Here is a 21,196-nt window from a genome sequence, read left to right as displayed (position 1 = left end):
ACAAAAGTGATGTATATATGACAGCCAACCACCTGAAACTCAACTCAAGCAAAACCGAAATAATCCTCTTTGGCCCTCACCAAAAAAACCTGGGACCCCCCATGGTGGCCCACCACGCTAGGCCCTGCACCCACCCCCGCCAACTACGCACGCAACCTCAGCATCATCCTAGACTCCTCCCTCTCTATGACCCAACAAATCAACGCTCTTACCTCCTCATGCTTCAACAAACTCCGTATACTGAAAAACATTAAAATGGATCCCCACAGAGACCAGAAAAACTGTCACTCACGCACTCATCAGCAGCAGGCTTGATTACAGAAACGCCCTCTACGCCGGCACCACTCTAAAACTCAAGTGCAAACTACACGCATCCAGAACTCAGCAGCACGACTCATCCTCGACCTCCACCGACACGAACACATCTCTCCACACCTCAAATCCCTCCACTGGCTCCCCATTGACAAAAGGATCACCTTCAAGATCCTCATCCTCACACACAAATCACTCCACAACACAGGCCCTGCCTACCTCAACGAGAGTCACCTTCCACACCCCCACACGAAACGTCCGTTCAGCTGACCTCTCTCTCGCCTCTGACCCCCGCATCAAACACACCACCACCGGGGGCAGATCCTTCTCCTACATTGCACCCAAAACATGGAACGCACTCACAACCCACATTCGCAAGACCCAAAACCTACTTCTTTTCAGGAAGGGCCTCAAAACCTGGCTTTTTGAACAGTGAACCTCCTAGCCCCTTTCCCTCCCCCCCGTATCCCCCCCCAGCGCCTTGAGACCCTCACAGGTGAGTAGCGCGCTTTATAAATCTCTTTGATACAGATCTACCTATATATATATATATAAATATATATCTACATAGATATATCTATAGATATATCCATGTACCTAGATATATCTATCTACATAGATATATATATATAGATATATACATATATTTTTTTTTAGTTGTTGTATGGTTTCCTTGGGGGCCGAAATGGCCCCCAGGGAAACCCTACAACATCTAAAAAAAAAATTGCCCCCACAGGGGGTCACCCTGCCCACGGGCGACCCCCTGTCATTTCATTTTTTTTATTTTTTTTTATTTTTTTTGAAAAAAAAAAAAAATCCCCTGGGGGAGGGGGGCGCGATCGCGCCCCCCCCCCTCCCCAGGGGGCACCTACCTTTTTATTTTTTTAGGAAAATTATCCGGGGGGGGGCGGCCCGTTTTCTGGGGGGGGGCTGCCCCCCAAAAGTGAAATCCCTGGTGTCTAGTGGGGTTTCCTGGCCCCCGATCGCAGCTGTGCTGCGATCGGGGGCCAGGAAACCGTTTCAGAAGGCCTCATAAGAAAGGGGAGACTCTCCCCTTTCTTACGAGGCCTTCTGAAACTGTTTCTGACCCCCGATCGCAGCTGTGCTGCGATCGGGGGCCAGAAACAGTTTCAGAAGGCCTCGTAAGAAAGGGGAGAGTCTCCCCTTTCTTACGAGGCCTTTTCAAAATGTTTCCTGACCCCCCCGATCGCAGCTGTGCTGCGATCGGGGGAGCCAGGAAACCTGAAAGTGTTTCCTGGCCCCCGATCGCAGCACAGCTGCGACCGGGGGCCAGGAAACACTTTCAGGAAGGCCTCGTAAGAAAGGGGAGTGTCTCCCCTTTCTTACGAGGCCTTCCTGAAAGTGTTTCCTGGCCCCCGATCGCAGCTGTGCTGCGATCGGGGGCCAGGAAACACTTTCAGGAAGGCCTCGTAAGAAAGGGGAGACTCTCCCCTTTCTTACGAGGCCTTCCCGAACGTGAAAAAGGCCGTTTTCCCCATGAAAGCAGGAAGCGGCCGAAAGGCTGCTTCCTGCTTTCATGGGGAAAACACCTTTGCAACGTCAGCGCGCCTCGCGGCGCGCTGACGTCACAAAGGGGCGGGTGGGGGGCGGGGGGAGACACGGTAGCTTCCGTGTCTCCCGGGGGGGGGAAAAAAATAAAAAATAAATCCTCGGGTGCGACGCACCCGAGGATTTATTAATGCCCTTCCTGGTGTCGGCCACTGGTCGTGACCCGCACCAGGGAGGGTGTGTGGGCGTCGGCCAGTGGCCGACGCCCGCATTTAAGAGGTTAAAAGTGTTGAAAATTCAGCTGTGCAGAAAATATATTATTCAGAGAACCAATAAACTATCTAAACCATCATGGATTATTATTGAAGGCTGATGTCTAACTAATCAAACAGCTGTATTCCTTTACCTGGAATGATGAATAGACTACAGATCTGGAAAAGTAATTTGTATCATCAAGTAGAGTGGCAAAAATATATGTAAAATAAGTTTTCCGGTACGTATTTGTTAGTTTTCAAAGGAACAAGCCAGATATATCTTTTAAATGTCGTGCACCTATCATCTGTCCCATTCAAACACGTCTGATGCTTGTGGATTACCTACAGTACAATACACAATAAAGAGGAGGAGAATATATCCCAGAATGCATTTGTGGAACTATTCAGATTTTGATAAAAGTGCTTGCAGTACAAAAGTGTGACTAACGATTCATGAGACAATTTTTAATTACAATGTATCTGTTGGAAATGGCCATTTTTGTAGGGTTATCCCCAAACTTTTGTCTTTAACCTCCTCTTTTTGACTATATGATGCATTTCGTCTTTGCTGGTTTTACACTTCTGGGCACTTTACCACTGCTGATCGGTGTTAAAGTACTAGTGCTCCCTGTCTAAATTGTACTGATGATTAGTTTATCCATGATTGCCATATTTGATTCACTAGTAAGTCCCTAGTAAAGTGCACTATGTGTGCTCAGGGCCTGTAAATCAAATGCTACTAGTGGGCCTGCAGCACTGGTTGAGCCCCCCTCCAACATGAGTAGCTCTGTAAACATATCTCAGACCTTCCACTGCAGTGTCTGTGTGCGCAGTTTTAAACTGCCATTTCGACCTGGCAAGTGCACCCACTTGCAAGGTCCAAACCTTCCCTTTTACCACATGTAAGATACCACTAAGTAGGCCCAAAGTAGCCCCATGGGCAGGGTGCACTGTATTTAAAAAGTAGGACATGTACTGGTGTGATTTACATGTCCTGATAGTGAAGTACTGCTAAACTCAGGGCCATATTTATACTTTTGTGACGTAATATCATCAAAAAGCGGCACAAACACTGCAAAATGTTCTAAGGAGAGCCAAAATGGATCCCAGATGCTTGGACAAACCCCAGGAAGATGACAACAGACCTGGAACCAGCCAGGAGGGTCCACACAAGACCCAGAAGAGGGAGAAGAAGAAAAGAAAGTGTCGCTTCAGTGCAGAGGAGCAGGAAATTCTGGTGAAAGAGGTGACAGAACACCAGCACCAACGTTTTGTCACCCCAAAGTTGCCAATTAGTAGGAGAGAGGCAATATGGCAACAAATTGTTGACAAGATAAACAGTGTGGAAGAAGTACGGAGAACAGTCATCGAGTGCAAGAAACACAGGCATGACTGCATGCGCAGGACCAAGGAAAAGATGGCCAGGAACAGGAAGGCAGCACAGCAGACTGGAGGTCGGAGTCCAGCATCGCAGGAGGCCCTGGACCACACGGAGGAGATGGTGGCAGCCGTCATCCCTGTGGAGATCGTCACAGGGATTCAAGGACAGGACAGTGCAGACTACCAGGAGACAATACAGATTTATGGTAAGTCGCATGGGGAATTAAAATGCACAAATGTTAACTGCAAGCAGGCAGGGGGACATACCTAATACACAATGCATGTAAGTCATGATATTCAGGGAGTGGCATGGGTAAAGGGGCACGGCACAGGGGCATGGGCTGTTCAGAGGAAACCTGGGGCACAGTACTACACTACACCAACAACTTTTGCATGGGGGTATGCTGCCATGCCAAGGATGTTGGAAAGGTAAAGCCAGTCCAGGAGGGTAGGGTACAACATAAAACTGGCCTGCTGTCACACAACAGGTGGTATTCTCCCTACATGAACTAAGGCTCAATTAACAGTCTCAGGCCATATCTGCAAGTGGAATTTAACATTGACAACAGTTGCCACTACCACCTCTGCTGTGTGTGCAGGTCAAGTAGCTAATGGCAGTAACTTCCCCATGGATCAAACACACCCAAATTAGAGGGTTCAGGATGACAACTTTATCAATCCCCTGTAATCAATAAAAATGTTCTAATCCTGTCAAATGTGAATGTCCATAGTTGCTACAAACATCAACCATTGTCATAAACATTATGAGGTACACATCACTAATGTCATACCCATGCTGCATATGTCAGGGTCCACCCTGTGCCTGGGTCACATTGCAACATCCCAAATGTCATACTGCTCAGACAACAGCATTGAGGGGGAAGACATATGTTACCGGCTAGTGAAATTCACCCTCACAGTCAGAAGAGGAAATGGAACACTGCTAGGACCATCAGTGCAATCCAATGTAGCACACATTCCCCAACATCAACATTACACACTACTACTGCTGACATCTGTAGTGTGCCATGCCAATGCTATACATAGTATATGCTATGTCTCTGCAACATATAGCTGGATGTGAAATATCTAAGACTGGGTCAGTTCCAGATTGTTAAGTGTGGTGCAAGTGCCATCAGAACAACCACAGCAAGTGCAAGGCCTCACCATGAGAATGGAAGTAGACGGAGGGTTGAGTAGGACAAGAAGGTGGAAATATACAATTTGGCCAGAACCAACACCTAGAGGATTTGATGCTGACAAGTCCCCAAACTGACCACACTACACATGACATGCAGGTGGGGCATAGGCCTGGGACAATGCTATTATTATAGACAGGAACAATGAACAGGAACTAAGATCACAATGTGCAAAAAATAGGAAGGCAGGCACATCACATTACAAATCCAACAACACAGACACACTAATTGTACAATATCTCATTGCAGAGGACGATGGCTCTCCTGGGGATATGCCCATCCTGGACTTCCCTGATGACATGGATGACGAGCTGACAAACATCAGCCAGCACACCCTCCAAGATGTCCTTGGAACCCTCCAGATCCCACCTTCAGTTGCAAGGAGGAGCACAGATACAGCAGCCATCACAGAGGACGCACCCACCATCCCAATTGTACGACCTGCCAGCTCCAACCCAGCTGAGGAATCTGACAACACTCGCACCAGCTTTGAGAGAACTGTAGTTGGAGTACAGAGGGAGCTGGCCAAGGAGGTGCGGGTGGGGATGGAAAATATGGCAGCCAGCCTAGAGGGGGTGCATTCATGCATGATGTCAACTGCAGAACAGGCAGCAGCCATGCAAGGGCGAACATAAATCTTGCAAGAATTGAAAAAAGTGTGAAGGAAATCAGCACAGCTGTAAAAGGGTTGACACAACACCTCCAACAACAAACTTTTCAACGCGTGCACGAATGCAATATTGACCCCCTCAGGGCCGACCTGGCTGCCTACCACAGTGTTGTGGCTGCTATTCTTAAGAACCAGCAGCTCCTCCTTGCTGCAGTACTGCACTTAATAGCCCCACAGTTGGCAGCTACTGGGATGTCTGACTCCACGTCTTCAAACACAGAGGTTTGTGTTGCCCCTCCACAACCACCACCACCAAGGGCAGAGGAGACAACACACACATCAGAAGATGAAGACGTGGAACAGATCACCTTCACCTTCACCTGTAAGAGTACCCAGGAGCACTAGTCCCTGCCACATGGCCACTTATAACCAACGTCCTGTGCTTTGTAACATGCCAGTCTTGCAACAGCTGCTCTCAAGCACTGTTCTCCAGCCCACTGTTTACCTTGTCACTCTACCCTGTGATTGTCTCTCACTAACTCATTGGCAAATCATGTCCCTCTGCACTGTCTGACACTTCACCACAGCATGTCCAAGGACATGTCCTTTAGCACTTGTGTAGGATCACAATGGAAGGTGTCACACTAATGGACTAACAATCATGGACAATGTAAATAAAGCACTACAGCACTTGCACAACCACTTTGTCTCTGTGTAACGTGACACATCAACCATGAAGGAGATCAGTGATGTTTGCCTCATGTCAATGATTATAGAATGTCAATACACTGCCCTGAAAGAATGTGGGCCGATAACTATGCACTGTGGACTGGATTGTACCATCATCTACCCATCCTTAGGGTTAATTCTGAGGTAAATAGAAACTATACAGTATAATGCTGTATTGGACAGAATAAGTCTTCCTCAAGGGATGTCTAAGCCAAAAATTATTGTCTTCAAATTTTTCTTCAAGACAATCTTTACGTGTGTGACATTTGACCCAAAATGTTCCCTAACACACACCATACAGCACGAATGGTTGTGTATGAGTGTACGTACAAATAAGTAACCTGGCTGAACAATGTAACAAATGATAGGTGTGAGTTATGTATACCATACTACTTGAGAATATACCACCACTCACCTTATAAGGCTTCACTTGAACATCAGGCTGCAGGCAGACGTAACACAGGCGGTCATTCCAACCACGGCGGGCGGCCGTAGCCGCCCGCCTGGCGGGAACCGCCGAATGACCGCACTGCGGTCAAAAGACCGCAGCGGTCATTCTGGCTTTCCTGCTGGGCCGGCGGGCGACCGCCAAAAGGCCGCCCGCCGGCCCAGCGGGAAAGACCCAGCAACGATGAAGCCGGCTCCGAATGGAGCCGGCGGAGTTGCTGGGGTGCGACGGGTGCAGTGGCACCCATCGCGATTTTCAGTGTCTGCAAAGCAGACACTGAAAATCTTTGTGGGGCCCTGTTAGGGGGCCCCAGGACACCCGTTCCCGCCATCCTGTTCCTGGCGGTAAAAACCGCCAGGACCAGGATGGCGGGAAGGGGGTCGGAATCCCCATGGCGGCGCTGCAAGCAGCGCCGCCATGGAGGATTCCCTGGGCGAGGGGTAAACCGGCGGGAAACCGCCGGTTCCCCTTTTCTGACCGCGGCGGTAGAATGGCCCAGGAAGCACCGCCAGCCTGTTGGCGGTGCTTCCGCGGTCGTTGGCCCTGGCGGTCGGTGACCGCCGGGGTCAGAATGACCCCCACAGTGTCCTCAATACCAAATCTAGTCCCAAAGTATGTGAGATTGAAAACATACATCAAAAAAGTAACAACACATTAGGATCCATAGTAACCTTGAGTGGTGGGTGCAATGGATGGCAGAATCTTAGTAAAGTAGCTCTGGTGTAGCTGCCAATGTAACAGCTCAATTTGGAATTGGTTGCAGGATGGGCACAAATGCAAATACTAAAGAGACACTGTTCAGCCATGACAAGGCCCTGATCCCCAAGCATTTGACACATACTGTAAAGGAGTACCTAAATATTTATTTAACAGTAAAAAGAGAAGATAAAACCTGGGCAAACACCTTAACTAACCTAACCTATCCTAACTACACATTACCCATAACAGGCCCTAACTAACCTAAGCTAAACTTATCACATTGAACTAAACACTCTAAACATCAACCCCCTACCCCCCTTATAAGATAGGACACATGGAGGAAAACATGTACTAACCTAAATACATACTATCTTATACTAAACAAAGATATATGTTTTGTATTTTGTATATATATATTTTTTTTCATTTTCTTTTTTTTAAACACTAAAACCCCACATCATCCCCCACCCACACACCCACCCACACACATAATAAAAAAACATTTTAAATTATCATACCCCCACCCCCCCAACCCACTACTATTAACTAAACTAACAGCCTATTCTAACCTAACACTAAGCCCCCTAAACCCACTAATTAAAAGAACCAGGAAAGAGGAGGGAGGGGAGGGCTTCATGGCAGAGGGTATAATTTTCACAAGTTCACCCTCCGCAGGGTCTTCTTGATGGCACGCACCCTCTTATTAATTTGTGACACATGCTGCTGCAGCCTGTTCATTCTCCTCAACATACGTTGCATGTCAAGTTGCATCCTTTGGAAATCTGCATGTCAATGACTGCAGCAAGGGTGGTCTGGGTGCCAGTTGTAGATGTTTGTCTGGTTGTTGGTGCCATGCTTGTAGGGGGAGGTGCAGGTGGTGCTGTCATAGGTCCAGGAACAGTGGAGCTCGATGGTCCTGCAGTGGTGCCTGAGATACTTGGTGCCACCTGGGTGGTAGTGGTGGTGCTTGTGGTGGTGGCTGTTGTGGACACCGAAGGGCCCCCTTGGGCAAATGCCCTCCACATTCCTGAGGCTCTTTCATGGCGATAAGGCCGTGCCATGTGGCGTAACCCAGACTCCACATCCAGAATGTGGCAGTAACGCATCGCCCGGCGCTTAAACTCCCGAATCTGGATGGCATTCATATTGGCTGCTGTTAAAAAAGACAAAACCAAACATTAGGTACTTCATTGTGTGATATAGCTACTGAAGAAAATCAGAAAATATATCTAATGTAGCTAAAACAGGCCATATCACCATATAGATCGCAGATTCGCCCTGAGGAAGTACATTCCAATGCAGCCTAAACATGTCCTATCTAACAGCACAGCAATGCCCTAAAAGATGTGTAACAACTTAAATGACCTATGCATCATTGTTCAGCCATTTGTCACGTACAAAATGCTGCAAGTCCTCCACATGTGACAGGCCAACTACTGACTATCTTCTGGGTGACAATCAAGGGCCACAAGATCTGTGATTTGTAAATTTAATTGCCAGGATGGAATGCAGTTGCTAATCATGAGTGGGTATCCTAGGTTTGGACAAGTGATTTACAGTTTTACATGTCTGTGTACTAAACTTGGATCATCACACCTAGGTACACATTTCATAACCCTAAACCTGTGCCTCGGGGGGATGGAGAAGCAACAAATACTTTCAAACATCTAGGACATCCAGGAAGCTTTGGACAGCTGTGCATGGGTTTGGGCAGTCCACCACAGGTAAGGAGGATGTCCAACTAGGATACACCCACACCTTGGACAATCCCATCCACATTTATGCTTGTAAATGCAGACAATTGTCAACATCATTTAATACCACTAATACCTGTCTTACAACAAACAGATAGATGCAAGCACACATCTGGCCATGAGCTGCATGCACACCTATGACATTGTACTCAAGTGCCACATACACGTAGCACAACATGTGGAGCTAAATGCTGCTAGAAAGTCAAACATACAGCCAAACATGTTCATTAGTGAACAGGGAGGCTCAAGTCTGTGGGTAAGACTTTGGCATCCCTATTCTGTGAGATTCAGGGTCTGACTTGCTGACTAAATCATGAATATAGCCATCTGCTAAATTTTCATTCTAAAAAGTTTAACAACAAATGTCACCCTATTCACATGGCCATGCCTACAGGGCTGCACTACAATCCCAAAATATGACTATACACTAATGATTGTCCAACTCAAAGCTGGAAAAAAAGTTATACTCCTCTCAAGTAACATATCTGATCATTTACCAGCACATCATACCTTGCTATGTGTCCAACACACAGGAGTCAATCACACAACAGCTGCAGATGCAACACAGAACTGAAATATCAACACTTACTGGATATGTCTGGGTCCGCAAATCGAGCCACCTCTCCGATTGTGTAGGGGGCAGGTCCACCTGGAAAGCATGGAAGGGAAAAATGTGCTCAATGTCTGTGCACTGTACAACACTTCCAAATAAAATCACTGTGTGTAACATTAAATCTGAAAGTCCAGCCTCTCAGGCATGATGATACTGCAACAGACATACCACTGCAAACATGTACAGACCCAGTCACTCCAGTGAGTGATACACACATATCTGCACACATGCAGTGGCCTTAACTATCATGTGGTGACAAACATGCGCCATCAATTTTTTGCAGACTCATTTATGCAGTGTACTCCTCTCATCATTTGTAGTAATGAGAGACATGCAAACCACTTTCCTGGAGCACTGCAATACCAGTCACTCAGGTATTGTGGCTTGTGCATCAACGGACAATCATTTACTGTGTGACGCACCTGTGGGTTGATTTAAGGTCATGATTTATCATGCTTTCTATGGTCCCTTACATGTAGAGCCTGTGTTGTGTCTAGGTTGCATATGCTACATTAACAATGTACCCTGAGCCACATATGCCCCCTATGACGCCATAATGGCAGGGATCCCGTGCATTAATTGGTGACAGTTTGAGGCTAGCCATGGATTGACCAGTTTTAATATTTAGATACAACAAGGAGATATATGTTAACAGTGTATATTGTAGTAATCAATGACAGACTGCATGGGCAAAGGTGTAGTAATTGCACCTGAAATGTCCACTCATTGCCCTGTGTACCCATTATGGGTTTTGAAAATCACAGTGAGCCACATTTATCATCTTACATTTGCCAAGTTGGTTGATCAGCAGATATACAGCAAACTGACACTGTCATATTATTAACACATGGTTTAGCAAATGTACCACTGTGTCAATCATGATGATGTAGGTTTCAATTTGTATGTACCTTCAGAATGGCAGCAGTCACAGGAATGCTAGTCTTCTGATCTTAGCATACACCCATGTTTGTGATAGCCTCCATGTTGGGAAGTTAGTTATTAAACATATGCTGCACTAGATCAGCAGGGGAGTGCCAAACTAAACTAGCAAAGTATTAGTGAACTTTTTATGTATGATAGAATTGGTCAGGGGTCCCTTGCATGACATCATGCATGTAATACATTGTGATCATGCATTCCCCAACGTCAGGTATCCCATGATGATCCCATAACATATGAGAAGTTCATGGCTATAGAGTAACCCAGATTGCAAATGCATTAGCTTTGTTCCAGCTATTGTGCCCAAGACCAATGTAAAACACACAGGTACAGTGAACAGAGGGCCATGGATAGTTGTTACCCCTCAATATGTATAATTTGCTTCATTTTATGTGCCAAAGCTATGGAAAGTAGCACCAAACATTTAGATATGAACCTGTGTGCATTACTTTTGGCATCCATCCCTAATTTAATTGCAGCACAACCAAATCAAACTATCAGCCTAAGATGTTACCTGAGGTTAGAAATAACTTGGTACGTATGTGTCAGAATCCAGTTCAGACATGTATCAGAAATAATTGGGGGATACATTAATTCTTGAAAATATCTGGATTAAAAACATGTCTTTCCTGGCACATTCACAGACCATGCCTAAAACATATGTTAGAGCCACATTTGCATCATCTATTGACGTGAAGGCAGCACTAATTTACAGGTTCCAATTGTGTTTTGTAACTCAGTGCAGCTGTTGCGTCAACAAATGACAGTAATGTGTAGCAATTATTTTATAACTCGCGGCCACTATATGTTTGACTTGCATTCCACATGTCCAAAAACATTGCCTGCAGCATATGAACAAATCTGCTACTTACACTACAGAGCATTTAAATGTGCACATTACTCTGAATTGTACTCACCAACAGGGCCACCAATCACAATCCCCAGGTGGTCCAGCAGGTCTTGCTCCCTGGCAACAAGGTCAGCCCAACGGTGTTTAAGCTGGTGGTCATTGTGCGGTGTGTTGTATATGCGTTGCAGATGGTACAGGACCTTTGACCACCGGAGCCTCCTTGCCTCTGTGTGATACCCCGGTATCACCCAGCCACCTGCTTCTATCATCAATGGGAGGAAGTGGCACACCAGCCAAATGAATCCCCCCAGCTCCTCCTCTCCCATTCTACCGAGACGTGGCCTACCCAACATGCTTGAAATAATAAAGGAATTAAGGGGTACAGAGGATAATGAAGGGAAAGGAGGAGAGGGAAATGAAAAGTAAATAACACTAAAACAGCCCAACTATCCCCAAACTAACACTACCCACAACAGACTCCCAAAAGTACAAAGACAAAATTAGACACTAGAAATGTCAAAAATACACTTACACAGGATACCACAGACACTTAGAAAACACCAAAAGACAATATAAAGAGCACACAGTGAGAAAATGTACATAAAGTTAATCATACACCATAGCTGCTAGGCATCTGTTTATCTTTATTATGTTGCCATGTGCTCGACAAACCTCCTGAACTTTGATGATTGACCTTGTGCTCGCAGCCTTGGGCTGCAATCTGCTTATCGCTGCCATATTACTTTTTCCAATTACAGTTCCAAGAACTGTCGTGCTTAATCAGTAACTGCCAGAACAGGTTTGTACAGGTCGTTGCCACCTCCTGCCAGCTGCATCTGTACCTTCTCCCACCACACGTGTATCCCTGAAATATTCTGAAGGCCGCAGAGGACCTTGAATACGTTAGGGGTGGAGTTGTCCTCTGACTAAGCAGTTTGTGTGTATATAAGGTTGGGTGTCCCAGAGTGAAGGGGAAGCCTCCGTAGGATAGTCACTTGACTGTCCTGGGACTCTGTATTAGCTCGAGCTATAATCCATGTAATAAACTTCTCTTTATTCCTCCAGTTGGTGACTCCGCTTGATTTGTGTACTCTCTGCTAAACTGACCCTGAGGAAAAGGGTGTCCCTCCACTGCTGGGAAGAAGACCCCGGGTGGGGGTCTAATCTTTCCTGGTTCCTCAACAGGAAACAAATTCACAATATTCACAGAGAGACAATTCCAAATGCAGCCACACAGTCAAGAAAAATCACAGACTGCAAAGTGAAAGTGAAAGTACACCCACTATGCCAATTCTGTAAACAGGATATCTTATTACATCACTTCCTGCCTCAAATGCGGTGTGTTTTTATTATGCTGTGTCAAAATATTATAACGCTTACAGTCTGTGCGTCATTTTATTTTTACGCACATGCTTAGAAATTACCCTGCATCCATTTTTTCAAATATTTTTCATAGTTAATTTCATGGGGTACAGTGTGGGAATTACCGCTCAGGACCAATGGATGTATCATGGCAGTGAGCATCATTTTTCTACGCATATGCAGTGTTTTTTTACGCATGTGCGTCTTTTTTGACATGTATGCGTCAACATTTAAGTCTTTCACTGGGTTTGGGTCATTTCTCAAATTTTATAGTACATGACAGCTGTAACTATATGGAGATAGGCTGTTGGCACCTACATTGTGCACTCCAATGTATGGGCACATGTGGCAGATCACACTACTGCGGACCATGATCCTCTAGTTGTTGTACCAGATTTGAACTCTTCACTGACGCACTGGATCCCCAAACGTTTGGAATACAAATTGGTATTCCCCAGTTTGAGCAGGTTGTGCGTCAATAGAGGATAGCAAGGCTACACAACTCAATACAGTAACTCATTGCCTGTGTGTCAATGTGTTTGAATTGGCTCTCACAATTTTAGTTGTCCCACTGTGTGAACATCACAAAACGTGTTTTCATAAATGTGCTTGTATGCATGTGTTGTCAATGTGGACAACCATCAGATGCTATTCAGTGTGGAAATGAGTAAGGAAATGTGTTTGTCATACACGTAGCAACAAATGCTGTGTGAACTTCCCAGATTTTTGGGACATAAGCGTCTCCCATGACAAACCATGCACAGGATAGATAGAGGACAGTTGATCATGGCAATGTTCCAAGACTAAGCCATCACATGTCCTGGAATGTTGGATACCACTTCCTGGTCACTTGTTTCAATACTACCCATGAGTCAGGCATTTGAAAATGCTATGTGGGTACGGTGTTTGTGACACCGAGTCCCAAAACCAATCCACAAATGTAACGTCACTCCACAGTTTGAGTCATATAAATGACCTGTGTTTCTCCTGTGGCAGTGGAGGACCAGCAGACCAAGCAGCACATGTTCACATATTTCCAGTGGTTAATTGCACAAAGGTGTCCAGTTCAAGTGTATGGGCCCATGTTTAGCCTGTGTCGTTATTGGGGTCCATGTTGTCACAGTTACGTGCAGGTCTAGTTATGAATCTGTGGAGCCATTCCCTGCATTAACAAAGTATCCTTCACAGCTGAATTGAACGAAAGCCGAAGAGGAATTGGGAACACACATGGGGATAGTCCAGCTATGGCACTGCAGAGGTTTTATGATACTGACAACAGGGCAACCTTGGTGTGCTCACAAAGTTAATGGATCAGGAATTTTAAACCAGCAGGTTTCATCACAACATTTGTACACAGGGTGGCCTCTAAAATTCCCACTGCAGCCGGGAACATCTGTGCCTCTGTGCTGATTAATCTCACAGCTATTCACCACGCAAGCCCCATCAATATGTTGGGGCCGATGTGAATCAGTATGTGGACCACCAGGGTACAAACATGTGTTGACATTTCATGTACATTATCTAACGTTGTTTGTTGTGCTGGAGGCACCAAACCCAATCCATGCACACAGCCATGGTACACTGTCACTTTTTGTCACTCATGCCTACATGAAACCCAGACAAGGGATGGGCCGTGATTAGGCTGTTTGAAGACAACTTCCACCCCATGATACGATAAGTAAACTGATTACGCTATACAATGTATTTGAGTATTCATTGTAGACCTACCTGACACAATACCCCAGGAGGAAAGTGAGGGCATGGAAAGCAACTATGAGACAAATGTAGCCACAGGGAACCTTTATGGTAATGCAAAGACAGGAACCAGTCAGGCTAACAGGATGCAGGGTCAATCAGGAATAAAAATGAACGAGGCAAATACACAGTGAGCAGACTGAGACTGGTCAAAGCTGAAACAACACTGTGGAAAATGTTAACAGTTTTTTTCCTGTGTGCTGCAACGTTACACAATAACCGAAGGCCTGTGTTACACAAGTGATTTATATGGCACTGCATAACAGTGATATACATATAATGGCAGTTTCTATGCCATTCCAGGCAGCTACAAGGGCAGTGCATGTCCAAATGGCTGGTCTGCATGGAGGTGCTCACAGGTGTGTGCAGCTTCAGTCTTTCACAAGTCCCCTAGGTGAGAATCAAGTTTAAAGGGCCAACAGTACCTTTCCCATGGGAAGCAATGGACAGGTGATTACAATTACAGGTCCTACAGACTACAAGGCAGGGCATTATCCAACCAGAAGTCCATGCAGACAGATGAACAATGACTATGGCATACCATACTAAAGAAGGAAGCACACTGAAGTCAGAATGTGAGTCTGGGTGTGTGTAGATGAGGGATTATCTGGGTACAAATAGTCCATTTCCAGGGCCCCCTCGAGAAGGGTGGGGAGAGACAGAACACATGGCAGTGGCAGGACTTATGACCTGGGATGGCATGTGCAGGGGATGTCTTGTGTGCAATGCTAGTCATACCTGGGGCACTCGTGCTATCCGTTTGCTGCTTACATGGATTTCTTGTCACACATACTCCTTGCAAAGATAGCTGATGTGACACTTACTGTTGTCAGGAGTCTGGTCATACATTCCTGTTACCAATGCAATAGCACATCCACTGCCTCATGCATGAGGCATTTGTTTTCCTTATTGAATGATGGTGTCTTCATTGTGTGCCATATTCTACAATGAACCATGTTGCCAACATGTATGTGTGAAATAGCTGTGGTCCTCTGCTATTGCCCTTCAAATGTGAAATGGACAGGATATATGTAATTTACAGTGTGTGTGAAGTTGGCTGTACATGTATACCCATCAAATGTGATTTGTATTTTTCAGTATCCTAATATGTATTTCTGCAATGCTCCATGAGGCTACACTCTGATGATGAATCTTAGGGATAATGTGATGCAAAAATGATTACCCAGACCATGATATAGTGATTAGAATAGGTGTTTAATGACATATGGTAAGACAGTGGTGATGGTGACTATAGTTAAAAGAAGTTTTGGATAATGTGTTGTCTCCGACGCAATCCTGCAGCTGTGTTTGGATGGTCTCCCTCATGTTGATGGACAACGTCCTCCTCTTCCTCCTTTTCAGCCATTTGTGGGTCTGGTTCATAGAGGGGAATGTTCCTCCTTACACAAATGTTGTGAAGGATGTCACAGGTCAAAATGATCTTGCAGACCATTTCTGGTGAGTGTAGGAGGCTGCCTCCGGTGATGTCGAGGCACCTGAATCTTGACTTCAGGATGCCAAAAGTCCTCTTGACTATGGTGCGTGTCCTCCGATATGCCTCATTATAGGCATGCTCTGATGTTGTGCTTGGGTTGGCAAATGGGGTCATGATCCATGGCTGGATCCCATACCCCTGATCAGCAGAAAGAGAAAATGAGTGAGAAAATGTTGATGTTGCCTGCACCATGATTAACACTTTGCATGGCAGTTGTTCTCTTTTGTTGTCTGTGACACATCTGTTTTTGTATTATTGTGTGGAATCCTTGGCTTCTAGGATGTACCATCAGCATTGGGTTGTTTCATTATCTAAACTGGTGTTTGGCTGATTGACCGGATGTCTGCGGTACTTTTGTAGAGTTGCAGTACATTGTGTACTCCCTTGCATTATGTCATGTGAAAGAGGTGTCCATGTGTCTTAACTGGGGGTGACATGATACTTCCATACACAGAATCAATTCCACAGTGGTGGTAACACAGTTGCATCTATATGGCCTGGACATCCCATCCAATTTAACATATGCAATAGAATTTGTTCAACATCAGTGAGGCCCTTTCATTTGGCTAGGTGACAAAATACAACACATCTCCATAATTTGTCAGCACTGAATGGTTGACAATTGACAATGCAAAAATATTCCATGTGTGACAAGTTCTCTGCAGACCTATTTCTCTGCCCTTGCCTAGTTGACTCATGTTCAAACGTGTACCTATACTACTGAACCTGGTCCAGTTCTGCTGGCTAACTTGGTTGTGACGTTTTGAGTGTCAGAATGTCCATATGCTTGTACATCTGTTTTGTATATGTGTAATTGTCACAAACCTTATGTGTAGCAATGTGCACTTTCAACATTGTCACATCAATATGTGTTCTTAGCACAGTCCACTTGCTTATTGGTAGTGGGAATGTAGTAGGAATGTCAGAGCAGGAGTGATGTGAGATATTGGTACCGCCTCAATGATTCCATGTCACCTTCATTAGAGTCATCATCATCATGCTATGTGTCTCAAGGTGTTTGACCTGCAGCAAAACACATTGCACACCTCTTACACAGTACCTATTGCTTGGAAGGGTTATTGATGTGATATTGAAAGATTAATCTTCCAAGTTGTACTGCCAGTTAAGGCCATGTCATTATCATTGTGTTGTTTTAAATTGTTCCCTTGTGTCTGTGGAGTAGCATCTGTTGTTATTTGGATCTGTCATTTGTCCCTAGGTATGTATCCCATTGGGTCTGGAATTCAAACATGCCTAGTAGTGTCACAACCTCAGTGTCTTCCTGGCCACGTGTCAATGTACTGGTGTATGTGTTGTGTGTCCTACGGGGTTGCTGTGCTGTGTGTATATAAGTAGGTTTCTGTACTTACCAACAAGTAGGCCATTTCCATATCGTCCATCCTGGAAGTGTTGATTGATGGTGCAGTGGCGGAAGATGAATGAATCATGTACAGTCCCAGGATACTCTGCCACGATGTTGGTGATTAATCCCCGGTGATCGACAATGGCCTGCACATTGATGGAGTGTGTGTGCTTCCTGTTGCGGTATAGATGTTCTGTTGCAGCAGGTGGCACAATGCATACATGTGTGCAGTCAATGGCACCAAGCACGTGTGGGAAGCCGTTGATTTGATAGAAGCCCTGTTTGATCTCCTGCTGCTTCAGGTGTGTATTGGGAAAGCTGATGTGGCGGGTGTGAGGGAGATGATGGCATCGAATACCTTGGGTAGGAAGGCAGAGAATGAGGGCTGTGAGATCCCGGCAACCAGGGCACCAGTGGTTTGAAAGGAGCCACTTGCCTACATGTGGAGGACAGCTAGCAGCTTGGTCTCTGGTGGAATGATGTGGGGTGTCTGCAAGTTGGGTGCCAACTGTGGCTCAATGTTGCGCAGCAGCTGCTGAATGGCTTGCCAGTTGAGTCTGTACCTCTGGATGATGTCTTGCTGCCGGAGTCCCAGAAGGGTTGTCCTGGTGCGGAAAATCCTCTCCTGCCTTCTGCGTTGCCTATGGGGTCCCTGCTGGTGTTGTGGAAGCTGCTGTTGTTGGTCCTGTGCTCAGCGTCTTCGTGCATGCTGGATGAAAAGCACCTCCATGTCTTCCTTTTGGAGCTCTTCTTTGCTTGTGTGTGTTTTCCTTAAGTAGTGGTGTGTTTGCCCCATTTTAACGCCTGCCCTGACCCAGGCATTATTTTTTGACACAAATCGGGCTGTGCGCCATTTTCTGACTGCGCCTCCCGGCCATGCGGGATTTTTGCGCAGTAGAATAAATATGGCTCACGGGTGTTTACGTCATTTTTTTGATGGGAACGCCTACCTTGCATGTCATTAATGCAAGACGGTTTCCCGCATCCAGAAAATGACACACACAGCGGAATTTTGGCATTCGCGGGGCCAGGCGTCATTGTATAAATATGGTGCAAGGTTTGTGCCGAATATGCGTCAAAAGTTTTGATGCAGGTTCAGTGCAGACAGAGTATAAGTATGCCCCTCAGTTTTTACTATTGCAAAGCCTATCATTCCCATAGGGCAACATTGGGATTGCCTTGAAATACCTTTTAAGTGTAAGTTCCCATTGGGAGAAGATAGAGATGTTGAGTTTGAGATCTGGTGAAGTTGGTTTTTGAACTGTGAGTTTGAAAATGCCACTTTTAGAAAGAGGGCATTTTCTTGCTTAACAATTCTTTGCCATTTGCGGATTACACGTCTGGGTCAGGATGACAGTTAGGTTGTTTGTGCATTCACTCTAGACAGTCACACAAAGGGAGATGAGGTGTGCCCTGCATATTACGATGGCCCATCACCAGGCTGATGGGTCTTCCTGAGCTAAAGTGGTGGGAGGAGCTGACACTTGCACCTGTATAGGGCTGTGCCTGTCCTCACACAAAGCAGATCCCAACCCCCTGAAGTGTGTCTAGAGCCAGGGCAGTGAAAGGCAAGGTTTTGTGCACTACAAAGATTTCTCTTTGAAGTTTGCCTACTTCAAAAACAGTAATGGGTAACCACATAGTTAGAATCCTTCTGGACTGAGACAATTCTGCTAGGAAGAAGAGCTGGATGCTGTAGGAGGGACTGGCACTCTGCGTGTTGCTTTGGCGTGCCGACCTGCAGCTTGCTGTGTCTATCCTGGGAGTGAAAGGACAGGACTTGATTTTCTTTATCCTGCCCCAAAGGTTATCCAAGGGCATGGACTGAGTTTGCCTCCTGTTAAAAAGTCTCAGGGACATCAAAGTCTTCATCTGCCAGTGCCTGAGCTCTTCAGCTGAGAGTCCTGACTGCCAAAATCCACGCATCAACACACCACGCCAGAAAGATCAACAAAGTGACTGTCTCGTGGATGAAGAATCAACACAGCACCTGCCCAAAAGGTGGAGAATTGCAGCAGCACCTGTCTCTAGGCTGCAGAATTGACGCAGCGCCTGTTTCACTGCGGTCCCATCAACACAGCCCATCTGGATTTTCCATGCATCGTCCCTGGGCACCAATTTTTCATCGACCCAGCACTGCAGTAAGGAACTGAGGCCACATGTCACAAAATTAACGCATCACCACCCCTAAAACTAAGGAACTGACGCATCGCCTCACCTACGAGGAAAGAATTGACGCATCACCTCCACTGTGCAGTAAGGAACCCATACATCGTTTTGCTTTTCCAGTGCCTCACCTACCATGTGGCCAACATTGTCTTTGTTTTTGACACATCCCAGATACTGTGTGCTAAAGAGGTTCGTACATTAACTACTATGGATTAAGATTTGCTTAAATGTTTAAAAAGTGATATCTTGACTTGTGTATGTTGTTTTTTTGTCATTTTGGTCTTCTCAGATAAATATTGGCTATTTTCTAAACTGGTATGGAGTACTTTTGTGGTATTTTCACTGTGTTACTGGGTGTATAAAACACTTTGCACATTGCCTCTGATATAAGCGTAACTGCTTGAGCCAAGCTTCCAAGGGGGTGAGCAGGGGTTTTCCTTAAAAGCTAAACACATCCTAGTTTAAGCAGCATCCATAATGAGCCAAAACAGGGTGACTATACAAGTAAACAAGGTGTTTCTGTGTATTGTTAGTCATGGTGAGTCTATGGTTCAAGAGTACCAAAAGGAAATTGCCTGATACCCGTATTGAGAGAGTAAGTTCAATAACTGTCTTCCTTTCTCAAAATGCAGGCAGAGGGCAGGAGATCCCTTCTAGAAAATTATTTATGGCTTGGTTCGTATAGTATTTTGTACGGGAAAACACATTTTGGCAAAATAACAAAAAAATTCTAGAAGTCAAACTACAATTCATTATTTATTATAATTGTATAAAATGGTTGTCCTAAGAATGAGCATTTTTGAGCATTAAAGAGCCCACAGGTGCCCTTCCCTGGTCCTAGGGACACCCCCACCCACACGAGGGGGACACCACAGGATGGGGGACCCATCCCAGGTAAGTCCCGGTAAGTATATATATATTTTTTTTTCCTGCCCTGGGGCCCTGACTTGGGCCCCCCTGTATGGGGCTGGCACCAATGGCCATGACCAGGGGACATTGGTCCCCTGGTCATGGCCATTGGGGTGGTGGGCATGGCTCCTGTCTTTTATAAGACCGGAGCCATGTCCATGGAGGTTGTGCACCAGAAAATGGCGCTACACTGCTTAGAGGCATTTTTTTGCCTCTAAACAGTGTAGCACCATAATTCAGTGCACAAACACCAGTTTTCCCTATGCCTCCCCCACCCTATTTGCGTCCTTTACAATATGGCACCCGGACGGCGTCTTGGAATGGTGCTAGCCGGTGCTATACTTTTCCACGCAAAACTGCGCCAACACATTTTGCATGAAAAAGTATAAATCTGGGCCAAAGACTTTTGCACATTTTTCACAAGTACATGGTTCTCAGGATATGCACCAATATGGAACAAGAAAGAAGAAACATTTTACTACAGAATACATTCCTCTCATGGTAGTTTTACTTTGAAGTTCGGTCATTCTCACAGTTTATTCAAGTATGCTCGTTGATACATTGTGTGTTAATAGCTTTAGATGGTTGGGATGTCCTTGGTTAGGTACAGTGCGGAAAGTTCTCTGGCAATGCTCTATGTTTATTATTGCAAAATTTGCAATTTTTTATTTGAAACAAAAAAAACAGTAGTAGTTATCACATGATGTATTGTGACATTGATGCAAGATGGAAAACAGTGTAAACACAGTTTAGGTTAGCGTAAGCTTAGTTTATAAAATATTTAATAAGAGAAAAGGAAAAAACGACTCCCACAACCCCCTCTGATGATTTCTAAATCATCACTCAT

Source organism: Pleurodeles waltl, chromosome 5, assembly GCF_031143425.1.
Source record: "Pleurodeles waltl isolate 20211129_DDA chromosome 5, aPleWal1.hap1.20221129, whole genome shotgun sequence".
NCBI lineage: Eukaryota > Metazoa > Chordata > Amphibia > Caudata > Salamandridae > Pleurodeles > Pleurodeles waltl.
The sequence above is the reverse complement of the archived record's forward strand: the minus strand, read 5'-3'. Positions refer to the sequence as shown.